Source organism: Oryzias latipes, chromosome 15, assembly GCF_053564925.1.
Source record: "Oryzias latipes strain Hd-rR chromosome 15, Olatipes_Hd-rR_3.1".
NCBI classification, from domain to species: Eukaryota; Metazoa; Chordata; class Actinopteri; order Beloniformes; family Adrianichthyidae; genus Oryzias; species Oryzias latipes.
Window position 1 is genome coordinate 24,579,065 of NC_136251.1, and position 15,809 is coordinate 24,594,873.

The 15,809-nt window shown below is 38.4% G+C and overlaps 1 long non-coding RNA gene across 2 annotated transcripts; it reads right to left on the reverse strand.

The window, feature by feature from the left end:
• Positions 1 to 492: 492 nt before the first annotated feature.
• On the reverse strand, positions 493 to 10,011 carry LOC144984139 (uncharacterized). 2 transcript variants are annotated; one of them, XR_013647805.1, is made up of 4 exons: positions 9,613 to 10,011; positions 5,910 to 6,062; positions 3,452 to 3,487; positions 493 to 2,178 (listed from the first exon to the last, which is right to left on the reverse strand). It is a non-coding gene; the product is annotated as an uncharacterized LOC144984139 (long non-coding RNA). The 2 variants fall into 2 exon arrangements; XR_013647804.1 differs by having other exon boundaries at positions 5,910 to 6,333.
• Between the last annotated feature and the right edge of the window lie 5,798 nt (positions 10,012 to 15,809).

Consider the following 15,809-nt stretch of genomic DNA (forward strand, 5'->3'; position numbering starts at 1 on the left):
TAAAATATAATACAAAATGAGGAAGTGGAATGCAGATATTTGGGGACAGTGCTGACTGGGTGATGTCTGTGTTTTGAAGACGAGGGAAAGCAGAAGGATGTTTTAACCCAAACCGTGGTAAACAACTGCTTGATCAATTACTAAACTTTTGCAGTGGATGTGGCAGGAAGCTTAAAGAAATATCTGTCAGAGGATATCATGCCATTTGACTTTGGATTGAAAAGCAGAAAAAACGTCATCATCCAATCAGTAATGTCCCATAATATCTACCTTTTCGGTTTCTAATTTTGCCTCATTTTTTGACATTTCATTTTGATATCTGGAAATTACTTTTGTTTTCGAAAACGTTTCTTTTTTTTGTTTCATTTTTTTTTCGGAATTGTGTTTTTCTTTTTTGGAAATATGTGTAATGTTTTTAATTTTATTTGTTTTGCTTTTTTAACTGTCATTGGCTACGTTCACACTGCAGGGCTTAATGCCCAATTCCGATTTTTTTCCGTTCACATTTCCAATTAAATGCAAACTTTTGTGATCTCCTGTGTGAACGTGAAATGACCCAGAAGTGACCCGCATGCGCAGAAGAGTACTCTACGGTGAACGACGTCACTGTTGTTTGCGGAAGTAGCTAACGTTAGCAATGGGAGTCAACAACAGTGTTGTCAACAGCTGAGCTCTTTTTGCCTTATTACATTTATTTTCACAAAGCAGCCAGCACAATTACAATCTTTTCATTTTGTGAAGGCATTGGATTCAGGATCGTCTGGACCCACTGTTATGGAATGGGGATGTGAATGTGCTGAGGCCACGTGCATGTGTGTAAGAGAGGGGAGAGAGCGCGTGCAGCGAGGTAGGGAATTAGGGGGGCAGTGGGGGCGCGCATTCATGTTGCGTGCTATGGAGGAAGGAGAACGATAATCAAAGAAGCCTTCCCCCAGAATAAATACTATTGACTCTTTATTAACTCGCTCTGGAGAATCTGAGGGTCCGAACGGGGAAGTGAACCTCGAAGGAGGATCCGCCTTCGGCCCTGGAGAAGCCGGTCTCCCCCGCGCTTCTGACCACGGTCGGAAAGGGAAAAAAAAGTAATCACGGGAAAGGTCGGAAACATGTGGCCTTGGCGTTCAGACGGCGGTCGCATTTCAAAAGATCGGATACGCATCAGATTCAGGACCACATACCCAAGTGGTCTGGGTCGCATTTGAAAATATCAGATCTGTGTCGTTCAGACTGTCATGAAAAGATCAGATACAGGTCGCATAGGGGCAAAAAAAAATCAGAATTGGGTTGTTTCAGCCTGCAGTGTAGCCTTTGTGATCTTTTCTATGTTTCCTTCAGCGCACCAAAATATTTTTTTGTATAGCTATTTCTTCTATCCTAATACCCTGTATTGACATTAAAAAATAAAACTTTAAATCAGAGAGACATGCTTTTTACTTTAAAAAACACTTTTATGTGGAGCTATTTAAAACTTCTGAAATGGTCTTTTTGTTTTAATCTTTTTCATTTGAGCTTTGAGAAAGTTTCAATTCAAATAGCTGTTTTTCTCACTTGAATTAAGGACTGTAGATGGTAGATAGCAATGTTTACTGGGGACTTGCTTTCTGGAATACCCCCAAGAAAAAGAAAAGAAAAGAAAAATTCAAAAAAACCCAAGTCCAGAACACAGTTTGTGATCTTGCAGCCTAGCAAAAGTGAGGGGTGACATGGCAAACCCCTCCTAAGGAACCGGCATGAAGAGGAGCAGTCCCAGTTACTCCCCAGGGACAGGAACCATAAACTATGAAGGGGAGCAGCACTGGTGACCCTCTGGACCAGGAGACATAGCCAAGGGGTGTGTATGGTATGTATGTATGGTGACCATCCTCAGGGACAGAGGACATTAAGTGTGGGCCCAGCGACCCTCCTCAGGAACACACATGAAGAGGAGAGGCCCCGGTGACCCTCCACAGGAGACTTGATACTTGAAGGATGGTCCCGGCAATCCCCCTCTGGAACAGATTAGCTGGATGTGGATTGGCATGACTTGTGACTGCAGGAAACCCCATCTGACATGGCGTGGACTGCAGTAGCAAAGAAAAAACCCTGCTACTGCAGCAAAAATTCTCCTGCTGGCTCCAAGGTGGTCAGGTCATTCTGTCAAGAACTGGTGGTGGAGGACCCACAATGCAGGAGACCAGGCTTGGTGACAGGAAATAAAACATTTAAACAGACTGAAACATGACAAAATCATAGGGAGAAACAAACCTGTGACACAACAGAGCAGGGGCCTGTTTCACAAAGGAGGTTAAGTGTAAACTCTGAGTTCATAAACCCGGAAATCAGGGAAACCCTGGGTTTTCCGTTTCAGAATCGGAGGTTTGTCAAACCAGAGAAAGCAGAGTAAGTCAAACCCGTTTCTGAAAGAGAGTTAACTTTTACTCGGAGTCAGTATCCATGGTTACTTATGCTGTGAACCTAACCTGGTCGGGAGCAGGTTTTATTCTCCAAACTCGAAGTTTTTGCCGGTCCCCTCCCCTTTTTAAAGACGAAGCACTATATTTCGCTTCAACCTTCATTGCCCACATTTCCGTCACGCGATCTAAGTGACAAGAATGGCTTGTCCTTTTTTGGAGGACCCAATAGATGAGGAGGCTGCATTAATTCGTAGAGAATTACATTTACGTCGTACGAGGATTTTGAGACCTCGACTCGATGTTTTGTCATTTCCCCATACGTTTTTGTTTGAGCGTTACCGTTTTTCGTTGCAGTCAATTACATATACAAAATGAAAACAACATTAGGTCTTGCTATGTAGATGTTTCATATGTCAAATATTGTCAACAAAGCCTACATCCATGACATGCTCACATTTGACCTGATTGAATTATGTTTTTATACTTCATTTTTAGCTGCTGCCATGTTTCTTTTAATTCCTGCAGGATTGCATCTACATGAAAATGAAATCAGGGACATTGAATTAGATTAATGTAACAATTACTTTTTGGAAACACAATTTTCTAGCACTGCTTACTTTCTTAATCCCATATAAACCTATACCACTTGATCAATACAGGGGTAGTGTTGCAGCGGTGTTGCTTTTCTTCTGGAATATGTGCTCATATTCACTGCAACTCTGCAGCAGCACGTCAAGTTCAGCTGGCGAAAAATACGCAGACCTCTTTGTTTTCACGGTTGCCATGGTGACTCGTGATATCTGCGCTCCATTGATAATGGCTTCTTATAGACGCGGTGCGCACGCTCACCTCCGAATCAGTCCACTCAGAGTTGATTGATCTAACGCGGATCAGCTGCTCTGAAACTGAAAACTCAGAGTTGTCAATCTCTCGATTGACCAACTCAGAGTTCAGGTTTGACCTCAGAGTTGGTTGAACCTCCTTTGTGAAACAGGCCCCAGATGACCTGACAAGGGTAAACAGAAACCAAGACACTTCAATAGGCTGAGGGTAATTACCTGAACTAAAGACAGCTGTGGATCATGAACCTGAAACTGGAGTGACCGACAAAAAGAAAACCAAAAACATGAACATGAACAAAACCACAGAATCCTTACAGCCACAGAATAACATAATCACAAAATAATTTAAATCAGTGGGCCATAATGTCTAATTTATTTCTCTGAAAACTGACAGCTAAAATTGTGGTGGTGGTGAGAGCTAGACTGCAAGAAAGTAAAAGTACCTTTGTTTGTTTTGTGGATTTAAAAAAAGCATTTGACTTGATAGATAGAGATCTTCTTGAATATAAATTACTTATGTATGGTATTAATGGTCAATTTTATAAAGCAATTAAAGCTCTGTACAAGGCTCCATTAGCCTGTGTACAGGTGAGAATTACCTAAAAACAGGATGGTTTTCCACACCATTTGGAGTTAAACAAGGAGATGTTCTTTCACCAACTCTTTTTGCTATCTATGTCAACGATTTAGCTCAAGATATTAAGAAAACTAACTTGGGTATTGATATCAATAATTGGAACTTGAGCACATTACTTTATGCTGATGATTTTGTTTTGATAGCTGATGAGGAAATAAAATTACAAGGAATGTTAAATACAATGAATGACTGGTGTAACAAATGGAGACTCACTATCAATGGTGATAAAACACAAATAGTTCATTTTAGAAAGCCTTTTGTACCTCAAAGTAATTTCTGTTTTATTTTGGTAAAACTACTCTTATGTATACTGATACCTATAAATATCTTGGTTTTGTTTATCATAAAAATATGATGTTCTCAGAAGGAAAGCAGCTGTTATCAGATTCTGCTGGGAGGGCGCTTGGCGCAGTGATAAATAAGATGAAGGTCTGTCCTGAGTTGAGTTTTGACACGTTTAGTAAATTGTAAGATGCCACGGTAGGATCTGTGTTATTTTATTCTGCAGGAGTCTGGGGTTATGAAGACGCTCCTGAGTGTGATAAGGTTCAATACAGGGCAATGAGATATTTTCTGGGTGTACACAGGTTCACCACTAAAGCCGCCATTTAGGGGGACATGGGGTGGGAACCTTGTGTGATCAAACAAAGAGCAGAAGTTCTCAGATTATGGAACCGGCTGGTGTCTTTACCTGCAGAGAGACTTGCACGTAAAATATTTGATTGGGATAGAGCTCATATTTATCCCTGGTGTAATGATGTATTTAACATTCTGTCCTCTGTGAACCTACAATCATTATTTTTTAATTGTTTGAAATGTAAGATAGATAATGTTAAGGAAACTTTAGTTGGTTATTATGAAAAAGAATGGAAAATGAAACTGCTTCAAAAACCAAATTTACGAACTTATTAGCAAATTAAGGACACATTTTCTGCTGAGTCATATGTTATGTATAACTTAAAAAGAGGACAAAGATCCTTATGTGCTCAACTTGAGCAGGAGTGCTCCCCCTACAGGTGAAAGTAGGGCGCTTTAAAGGCATTCCTGAGGAGGAAAGACTGTGAGGTCTGTGAACTGCAAGTGGTGGAGGATCAATTTCATTTTTTGTTTTATTGTCCTTTGTATGAAAAACAGAGACTTTGTATGTATGAGGTCATAGAAAAGAAATGTCCTGATTTGTTTTGGTTATCTGAAGATAAAATTTTACGTTGGCTTTTTGAAAATGAAATCTTTTGTTTGGCAAATTTTGTGTCAAAGGCATGGACAATAAGAATGGACACTTTGTATTCTGTTAGACTCTGATTAGGGGGATTATTGGATTTCTTTGATGGGCATGTATCTTTATGTATTATGTATTTTGTCTTTCAGTGTCATATAAGCCCGTGTGGGCTGGGCACATTAGTGCTTGACACTTAAATAAATCTAATCAAATCAAATCAATGTACTTTCTTAATTAATTATCTAAATGAGTTTTGAATTAGAATTTGTCCAAATTCACCCAATATTCTTCTCATATTGACATTAAACTCTGAGATTATAATTAGTTGCAGAATATAAGAAGGCAGATATGGTTTAGGTTTGACGATGTATAAAAAAGAAAAAGAAAGCGCTTATTATTTATTCTGTAAAAAAAAAAAGTTCACTTGTAGTTTTTTTTTGTTCCTGACTGCAATATGTTTCATAAAAAATAATTAAAAAACATTTTACTGTTGGGACATTGCATTGCCCCCATTTGACTGTCAAATACAGAGTTTCTAATTTTGCTGTGTGAGGAAGCACCTGCTCCCTCTCTGGCTGTGGACTGGAAAGGTCTAGATAAATGGTTATTTAATTTTAGCTACATTCATCTGAGGTTTGCTTGGTGACAGTATAACCAACAACAAAAGATCATGTGCACCAATTAAAAAATAAATGCAAAACATTAACAATACTTATTTGTCGGTGATCTTATGCAAACAGTAAAAAAAAGCTACATGACAGAAATTATGTTCTGTAAAGAGTAAAATTAGATTTTCTCTGCAGGAAAAATAAAATCACCTTTGAATCGTTGTGCACTGCGTTAACAATGTGTGCATATCGGTGCAAAGCCAATAAGAGAAGCTGGTTTTCTCTGCACCAGAATCAGTTGATTTCGGTTGATTGCGTAAATGGTCGAGGGGATCCGCTTCAGGAGGCCTCATCTACCCATCACTGTGGACCAATACAGAGTAACAAATCAACCTACACATTTTCAGTTTAGAACAAAAGTCAGATTGAATGTAGTTGCTGTAAGGAAAGTCACTTTATCTACAATGTGAAAAACTTGCAGCAATGTCACTTAAGGAAAAGAAAAGTTTTGTTATTGAAAACAACATGTGTTTTGGCTGCTTCAAAGTTGGATACATTTCCAAGAACTGTTGCCAGAAAGCCGACTGTAATATTTGCAGGAAAAGCCATTCTACTCCACTTCAAGAAGATCATCCTAAAGTGGACAAATGTGAGATGCAGTTAGCAGAGGAAAATGCCTCAGCACTGTCCAACAATGTCAGAGTGGACCACAGTGATTGCATTTCAAGGATTGTTCCTGTCTGGCTATCATGCACAAAAGGTACTGAACAGGAGACCTTGGTTAACGCTTTGCTAGACTCACAGAGCAGCAATACATTCATTGACCAAGAAATTTCGGACAAAGTCAAAGCAGACACTGAACTGTCAAGTTAAAACTTACAACAATGACAGACAAAGGTTCAATTGTGTCAAGTTTCTAAGTAAATGGGATAAAAGTCAAAGGGTACTACTCACAAGAATACATAGAACTACCCCCGCATGTACTCCTGAGTACATTCCGCTTGAACAAAACAGTATACCCACTGGTAAAGCAGCAGAAGCATGGTCTCACTTGCACAGTATTGCAAAGGAAATGCCTAATCTGTTGTCCTGCAGCACTTCGAATTGGATGTAATTGTGCAAGAAAAGTAATCCCAGGCAACAACTATGGCTACCTTCACACCGCAGGCTGAAACGACCCAATTCCGATTTTTTTTTTGCCCCTATGCGACCTGTATCTGATCTTTTCATGACAGTCTGATCGACACAGATCCGATCTTTTCAAATGAGACCGCCGTCTGACCGGCTGGGCCACATGTATCCGACCCGTACGTCATCGATATGCTACAAAAGTCATTATTCTGCGTTGAAGTAGGCGGGAACGAAAACATAAACATCAACCATGGCGGACGATGCTGCTGAGACCAGTCAGTGGAAGGGAAGCGAGGTCACCGATTTGATTCATATTTGGGATGACAGCTCCATTCAGGCCAAACTCGAGGGCTCTTATCGCAACCGGGCGGATTTTGAAAAGATTTCCAGCGAAATGGCCGAGCGTGGTGTTGAACCTTTCCCGCAATTACTTTTTTTTACCCGCAGGGGACCGAAGGCGGATTCTCCTCTGGGGTTCACTTCCCCGTTCGGACCCTAAGATTCTCCAGGTTTCTCCAGAACGGGTTAATAAAGAATCCATTGCATTTATTCTGGGGGAAACCTTTTATTACCGTTCTCCTTCCTCCATAACACACAACATGAATGCGCACCCTCACTGCCCCCCCCCCCCCCCCTTAATTCTCTACTTCGCTGCACGCGCTCTGTCCTCTCTCTTACACACACGTGCGAAGCCGCAGCACATAAAAATCCCCATTCCACAACAGTGGATCCAGACGATCCTGGCTCCATTGCCTTCTTAAAATGAGAAGATTGTTATTTTGCTGTATCTTTCGTGAAAGTAAATTTATTAATGCGAAAAGAGCTCCGCTTTGACAACACTGTTGTTGACACCCATTGTTAATGTTAGCTACTTCCGCAAACGAGTGACGTCGTTCACCGTAGAGTACTCAATTCTTGGTCATTTCACGTTCACACAGGAGATCACAAAAGTTCGGATTTAATTGGAAATGTGAACGGCCTTGCAAAAAAATTTGATTTTTTCAAAAATTCGGAATTGAGCAAGAAGCCCTGCAGTGGGAACGTAGCCTCTGACCCTATGGAGTGAAAACAGACTTAGGGTGGAGTATAGTCGGACCTATGAAGCCTTGGACAAGTGCTATTAATGTAACTGGAGCATGCCATCATTTTAATTTGAAAGAGCTGCCATTTATCACATCTTCTTCTGTCATTAAAGTGTTGGAAACAGATTTTATGGACAAAAAAACTTCCAGTTTCTGCAGTTCCTGAATGAAAACATTCACCACAACAGTGAGGACCATTTGGAAATGCATTTACCTTTCAATGAGTGCCTGCAACTTCCATATAATAAACCGCTTGCAACACTATGCTTGAAACATCCAAAAGGAAAGATGCAAAAAATACAAAGAAGACTGTGGGAGATTCATGACCAGTGTCTTTGAGGATGGTGATGCAGAAGAAGCAGACAGTGCATCTCAGGATGGTAACAAATGGTACACACCTCACCACGGAGTTTACTCTCCAAGAAAACCTGAGAAAATCAGAGTTGTGTTTGACTGTTCTGCTAAAAGCGAGGGCACCTCTTTTAGTGAAAAGCGATATAAATCGAAAAAATTAACAAGAATAAAGTTCTAAAAATTGATTTTCATCTCTGAAGTAGAGATTGATGTATTATATATTATAGTGTTAGACATCTTTTGTATCAAATAGACATGGATGAACAAGATTCAGTTGTGACTTTCATGGGGTTGGCAGGGGGGGGGGTCTCAGAACTGGCACTGGTGAGCAGAAAGCCAATTAGAAGACAGGAAGTGGGAGCTTTGGTTGTTGTACAGTGGCTGGGTAGCTTGCTTGGTAAGGTAGAAGGTTACAATGCAGGAATTCAGGGTTCGATTCCTGGAGGGGAGTAAGCAGTGGTACAATTACCTTATCAATAATGGCGATCAATTAACATCACTCAGGGGGGCCCTTGGACAAGTGCCTTAATGCTACTGCCTGCCAGCATGAATGATCAGCACTTTAAGCGTCTGGAAAAGCACAGATAAATCCAATCCATTATTGTTGTTTGGTCGCATAACTAATAAAGGAGGGTGAGGGTGGGTCACCTTAAACTGCTCATGTTTAGGAAAACGCACAGTAACAAACATTTACATTACAATAGCACTGCATGGCTTCTCTAAGATATGTTTGAGGTCCCCATTCCTAGTTGTTGGGCACTTTTGCTGGACTTGTTTACGACTTTAAGTTGGCTTAAAGTCAGGATTTAACACAAAAAATACATAATCTTTTGCCATTTATTCTATGCCTGTCTGCTTCTTCTTCAGTTATATCTCTTTTAACCCCCTGTTGAAGTATCTTTCTTCAGTTTGGATTTTGCAACACTGACATTCTGCTTTACCCTCATCATGCATGTGTCATTCTGGATGTTTGTGCCCGTGTTTCAATAAATCTGTTGAATCCCTAGAATGTGCATGTGGGTTGCATGTCATTGCAGATATGTGTCCAGTCTGAAAGTTGAATCACAGGGTTGTGCACCATGATCAGTTGGTAAAAGAATCGGAGTCAAGTAGGAAAAAGCTGTCATTGTAATTTTGCTAAATATTTCTGCAGTCTTTACTGTCCTCTTCTCTTCACAACATTTCATCACTGCGTCAAGATAATCCACTGTTAAATAAGAAACTTTTAAAAACATGCTAGATTTTTCTTAATGTCGTCTTCCAATTTGAATCTTTAACAAAACAAATTAATTTCATTTAATCCAAACCCTTACCTGTTTTATTAAATATGCTTATAATAGACATACATTTGTCAGGAACTGGTGGTGGAGGACCCAAAATGCAGGAGACCTGGGGGGTATTCCAGAAAGCAGGTTATGCTAGCTCCCACGATAAGTTTGAGGCTAAGGAAGTTGATAACCTCAGCTTTCGGTTCCAGAAATGGAGGTATGTTTCAGGGTAGGTCAAGTTACCATGGCAACTCATGCTCTGAACATAACCTGGTCCGGAGCAGGTTTAGTTGAAGTTTAGTTTGTTTACAGAGAGGTGAAACAGCATAGCGTGTCCATTTGAAGATGATTTAGTGGATGAAAAAGCTCAGATAATACTTTTTCCACCATGAGAGGGTGATAAGACCACATATGGATGTTGGAAAGATAAACTTTTTTACTTTGATCTAACTTAATTATTTGCTTCAGTTAAGATAAATCATTTTGTTGTTAGGTCACCTTAAAAATAACACATAGTTTTCAGACAATTATTTTCCTTTCGTTCAAATTAATTCAATTAAGTAGGTTTAACTTTGATGCTGCTGTTAGATCGGCACCGCAAGGGATTCTGGGATATCATTCCCTTTGCCTGTCTGGACGGATTTGGGTTTAAGTGTGGGTTTTTTACAAAATGTGTTTAGTTATATAGCTGTTTTACCGTGTTTCACCGTGTTCTGCCGAGCTATTTTGTCCTACTATGCTTAAGTCTCTGTACCATGAGTGAGAGTAAAGTAGAGGATGATGAGTTTATATAGCACCTCTACCACCCAAACCTATTATGACAGTGATGGAATATTCTGTGATGAATTTTTGCACTCCGTGCACTTTTTCCGTTCTTTTTATTGTTATAAAAATGAGCATATCTGCCGGCTCAAACTTTCCGTTCTTTTTATTGTTATAAAAATCAGCATATCTGCCGGCTAAAACTTAGACATATGAAAGTTCAAGAAATATAAGTAATTAAGATGGAAAAAAGATTAATGAAGTAATGTGACATTTAGTTAGATAAATACGTAAATTTGAGTTGTATAAACAATTATTGAGTTTGAATAAATTTAACTAAATTATCTTTCAGCCGTGTTACTTTTTTGATGGACTTATAATTTTTAACCGCCGTCATTAAAATCTCAGACTCCGTCTCACTTCCGTCTCAAGTGTCGCGCTTTCTTTTTTTTTTTTCTCCACGCGTTTCCTAGGTGACTCCAGAAATCGGCGATCTATTGAGAATTTCTTTATGTACCGTGCGTTAACCCAGGGTTACCAAGTCGAGCGTAATTACGCCAACTCATATCCGGTCTTTTGGAACCGACATACCCAGAGTAAGCAAGTTCAGGCGGATTTCAGCCAGAGTTCAGGCTTAAAGTCAGGCTAGTTTAAACATGCTTCCTGGAATACCCCCCAGGCATGGTGACAGAAAATAAAACATTTAATAAACTGGAAAAGACAAAAACCCAATGGAGCAACAAAAAGGTGACATCAGAGCAGATGACCAAGGAGGAACTGAAAACCAGACACTTAAATAGGCTGAGGGTAATTAACTAAAACGACAACAGCTGTGGATTATGATGGACTGGAAAACAGTGTGACTGAGGGCAACTCAGAACATGACCAAAACCACAAAAACAAAACAAAACTCCTTCCAACATGAAATATTCAGTATGTAATAAATGAAAATGTGTGGAATCAGTTCTTTTGCCAGGAAAGAAAACATCAATAATGAAGATAGATTTAGTCAGAGAAGAAATTTGCTGCTAAAAGCATAAATCTGATGTTTGCACTGAAAAGAATAAAGATTTGGTGTTTCTGTCTAAAGAATAAAGAATGACAAATGCTGACAGAGAACAAAGAAAAGTATATACACGTGTGGTTATTAGAACACAGACAGAAAGCAAACTAGGTGAAGAAACATGAGGAATAAAAAAGTAAAACAACAAAATTGGAATAAAAAAAGAGATACTAAACAGAATCTTAATTAAATTCAAATCAGGTGTTTATAAATTGAAATGTAAGCCAAGAATCTGAAAGGCAATGCCTTTGGCAGATGGGATGACAGAAAACAGTGAAAGGAATCATTTGGTGGAAGTTTTTAACAAAGTTACAATAAATAAAAAAAGTTAGAAATTCATGCTGTAAGGCAGCTTTTGTAAGAAAGAAAAAAAAATCTGTTTTATTGCCAAGAATACACGGGTCTGAATGAACTTTGCCATTCAAATTCACAAATTGTATGCAGAAAGCAAAAAATAGACAAAAATTAAAGTCAAGTCAACTTGTTAGACACATAACATGGGAGTAAACATTTCACTTTGAAAAAAACATTTTTTTTTTTACAAATAAATTATTAAGGTCAGCACGTTTGTCTTTCTTTTGTTGTTTTGACCCGTCCTAGTTCCTGTCCAATGACTGAAGACATCTTTGGTCATGTGGTTTTGTTTACAAGCTTAGGGCGGTAGCAGAATAGGACACTTGATGCCAGTCTGAATACAGACCATAGGCAAAGTTTGGGACTCGATCTGCCGATGCCAGTCTGAATATACCCTTAAAGTTAGGGTTCGATTAGTTGTCACTCTCCTTGGTGTGTGAAATATGTTCTCCACATTTGATCCACCCCCTCTCGGGAGCGGTGAACAGCAGCAGAAACAGCCAAACTCATAAACCATTTATTTGGTGGTTTAACCCTAACTGTAACTGTAATCTTAACCTTATCCCCATCCTCTGGGTCCGTTCAGCACTGGCCTTTGGTAGTTTGAAAACTACGTACGAATAGACACTTTATGTGTTTTTATTTTTATTTTTGAACATTTGTTTTGTGCACTAGAGCATCACTGACAGGGAATTTTTTAAATTTATTTTCTGATGCTTTTCAATTATTTAGCCTGGTTCTGAACTGGAGACAAAACAATGAAAGGCCAAGAGGCTGCATGGAGAAACAGAGGCTAAGGACTCACTCTCCCCGTTTTTAAAATTTTTGTTTTTTCCTGGGTTGCTAAGAAAAGTGTTTAAAAAGTAATGGCAGGCGGTAATTGAGGTTGGTATCAAGAGGAAAAGTGTCTTTCCAAATTCTGTCCTCAAAGTTTATGTGAGGAAAAGGACAATGCCCTCAGAGCTTCATGCATAATACAGTCAAGACTAAACAGAGCTCTGATGATGGGAGCTATTTTTGTTAAAGAATACATTTTTTTTTACCAGAGATTTATTCTTTCCAAACAGCATCTAAGATTAAATACCCCAAAGAAAGTTGTTTTAGATTACTGTTCTGCACTGATGGTTCCTGTTCACATGGCTGATAACGCAATTCCCTTCTTTTGTTCTTTCATGTAATCAGTCTGCTTGTCTTAGACACAAACACACACGCTGTGTCACTCTCACTCAGTGGGAGACTTTTCCATTTAAGGTTCTGTTTGGAGAAGTCACAGAGGTGATGCTGCACGAAGAGATGGAGGACGGGGCACAAAACAGCAGGAGGGAAATAAAGATTAATCAGACTTACATGGCTTCTGCTAAATGCTTAAAATACTGCTTATAGTGCCAGCAGATCCCCTATCTGAGTTTCTGATGTCATCGAATGATAGAGCATAAATGGATTCATCAGAGCTTTTTGTATGCGGTGCTCCAACCAAATCAGTAAAAGAAAGATGATTTATTCTTGACAATGCGGTATGAAAAAAAAAACATTCTCAGAAGATTTAAATCTATATGGGAAAGGTGGTCTACCTACTTTTAGTTTATCATAACTGAAAAAACAATTTATGAAAATAACGAGGCAAGGCAGAAAAGTCACCAAACTTTTTCTGAACCTTAACCTTCAGTTTCAGCTGAGTTTTGCTGTCAGTGATTCCAACCCGACAAACTCTGTTTCTTGGATTTTTAGATTTTGGTTCCATTCCTTGTTTGTACAATATATATACTCTCATAGGTGTTACGGAGTAGGGAGGGAATTCAGACATAGGCATTTACTCAGGTAATAAACAGTCATACTGTGCACTGAGAAATTAACCAATCAGATGAAACCATCAATCAACCAAGACGGGGATCACCTGCAACAGTTTGATACAGGAAGCTAGAACAAACCTAGAGAATAAAAGGATTCGTTTTTGTTGTATCTAATGTCATAAAACATCTGGTGATGCCTTAAAACTTTGCAAATTTGCCTCTTTAACTCCTGTAAATATGTCCACAGTATACGTTACAAACATCTTTCCCGTCACGGTTATTTCTAATAACCTTATGTGATGTTCAATGTAGGACGACCCTGTCGGCTCATTTCTTCAATCTATCAGGGAATGTGCAATTCAGAAATGTCTACTGTGATTTTCACACAACCTAGTATTTGTTTGTGTGTCAGTAAGTACTAACATTTGGACAATAAAATCCCACCATTGAAGGCAAGCCAGCTGTATTTTTCCCCAAGAATTCAGTTTCATCACATGAGAGTGTATTGCCTCATTTGACTCTCATATTTTATTTCTTTGAATATATTTAAGTAGTCAGCACAACAACTGATGCACTCTTCCCTCTGCCCTACGCTCGTCTGCTGCGCCTCTTTGATCAGCTCCACTCTCTGCCTGTATGGAGCCAGAATTTCTTCTTTGTCAATATAAAAAAAAATGTGACTGACGGCTGTGTTCTTTCACATAATTGCATCATAACTTTCAAACATAAACATGAACATGCACACTCGTCCTGCAGAATTTCACCCTGTCTCAACATCTGACACCTACTGTGCACTTAAATCAATTTGTGGGATTAAAAAAAACCCATTTGCATCTATGTTTATATAGAAAGCGTGGACGGTTACAAAACAGGAAAGTAAAAAACTGTAGCAAAGATATATGTGTCATTTGTTCTTTGAAACAAAAAACACAGTAACTGTTTGACATTGTTTTACAATTAAATAGTTTATTTTTGTATTGTACTAAATAAAAGCAAACTTAAGTTTAATTTTTTTTCCGTTTTTCTTGCATTTTGTATCCTTGTCAAATCTGCAAAAACACAACAGTTGTTTTATTACAAATAATGGTAAATTGACTTAGCAAAAAGTAGTACGCTTAAAGTGTACTACTTAACTACAAGTACAGCAAGTATACTATAGACCACGTATGTGCAGGAGGTATAAACACATTTTAAGTTTACAATATGTAGTAAGTAAATGAAAAGTAAACAACTGCCTCAATTTTAGCATATACTTGTAAGTACACTTAAATAGACTATTTTTGCTAAAGGTCACTAAAAAGTAGATTCTTTTACATTCAAAATTAACTGACTAAAGAACAACACAAATCTGTGAGGATTTGAAACTGTTTGCTCTGTTTGATTATGTTTGATCCATCTTATTAAATTATTTGTTCTTCTGTTCCTGCAGTGCCGATGTTCCCACCTAATGATCACACTTAAATCAAATCAGTAATTATCCCAGCTGTTTGTCATTCTCTGATTAAAGTAAACCAGTTCACTCATCCTTTGTTTTTGCATGATCCTCTTGTCTGTTCGTGTTTCATCCCAAATTGTTCCGATTCCCTTGGTTTTAGCTTCATTCAAATATTCTTTCTCCGATGTTTGAATGTGTCTTTTCCTTCAGTGTTTTTATTTCCTTTTTTCCCTCAATAATAAGCTTAAAACCCTTAGATTGGTCCTACAAAAAATCCTGTACTTTGGTCACTCAGATCACAACAAAATAGTTTATTGAAGTAACTGAGACTGGTTTATAAATGAAATAAAAAAAATGATCTAGACACTTGACAAATCGATGAAAAGGGCTTGGTTGTTGGAGAGGATATATTTTGACTAGACACAAATATTTCAAATCTGACACAAAAATTCACTCACAGACACATCAAATAGCTCCAAAAGTCTGTTACAGACAAGTTATTTTTTTGTTAGTATATGTAATATTAAAAGCAATCACATATACAGTATATGTTGTATTTATATGGTCTCCTTTTTCCTGAGTTTTGTTAAAACAGGAGAAACCAAACTTAAATGATTGATATTTTAAACGCAACTTTAATGTTAACATTGTAGTTTGGTGGATAAATGATCAAAAAAATATTGAAAAAAGGGCAGCATTGTTGTGAAAAGAACTTTGAAATAACAAACTGCAGGAGATGACTGAGAGGAATTGCAAAGTAATCTCAAAGTAATGAGAAGCTGCACTGCATCTGTTCATTTAAGTGCTTTCCTCGTTTAAACTCAAGGAGATAAGTAGGCGGTTCAAAAACAAGAGAACACACACCCCGTCA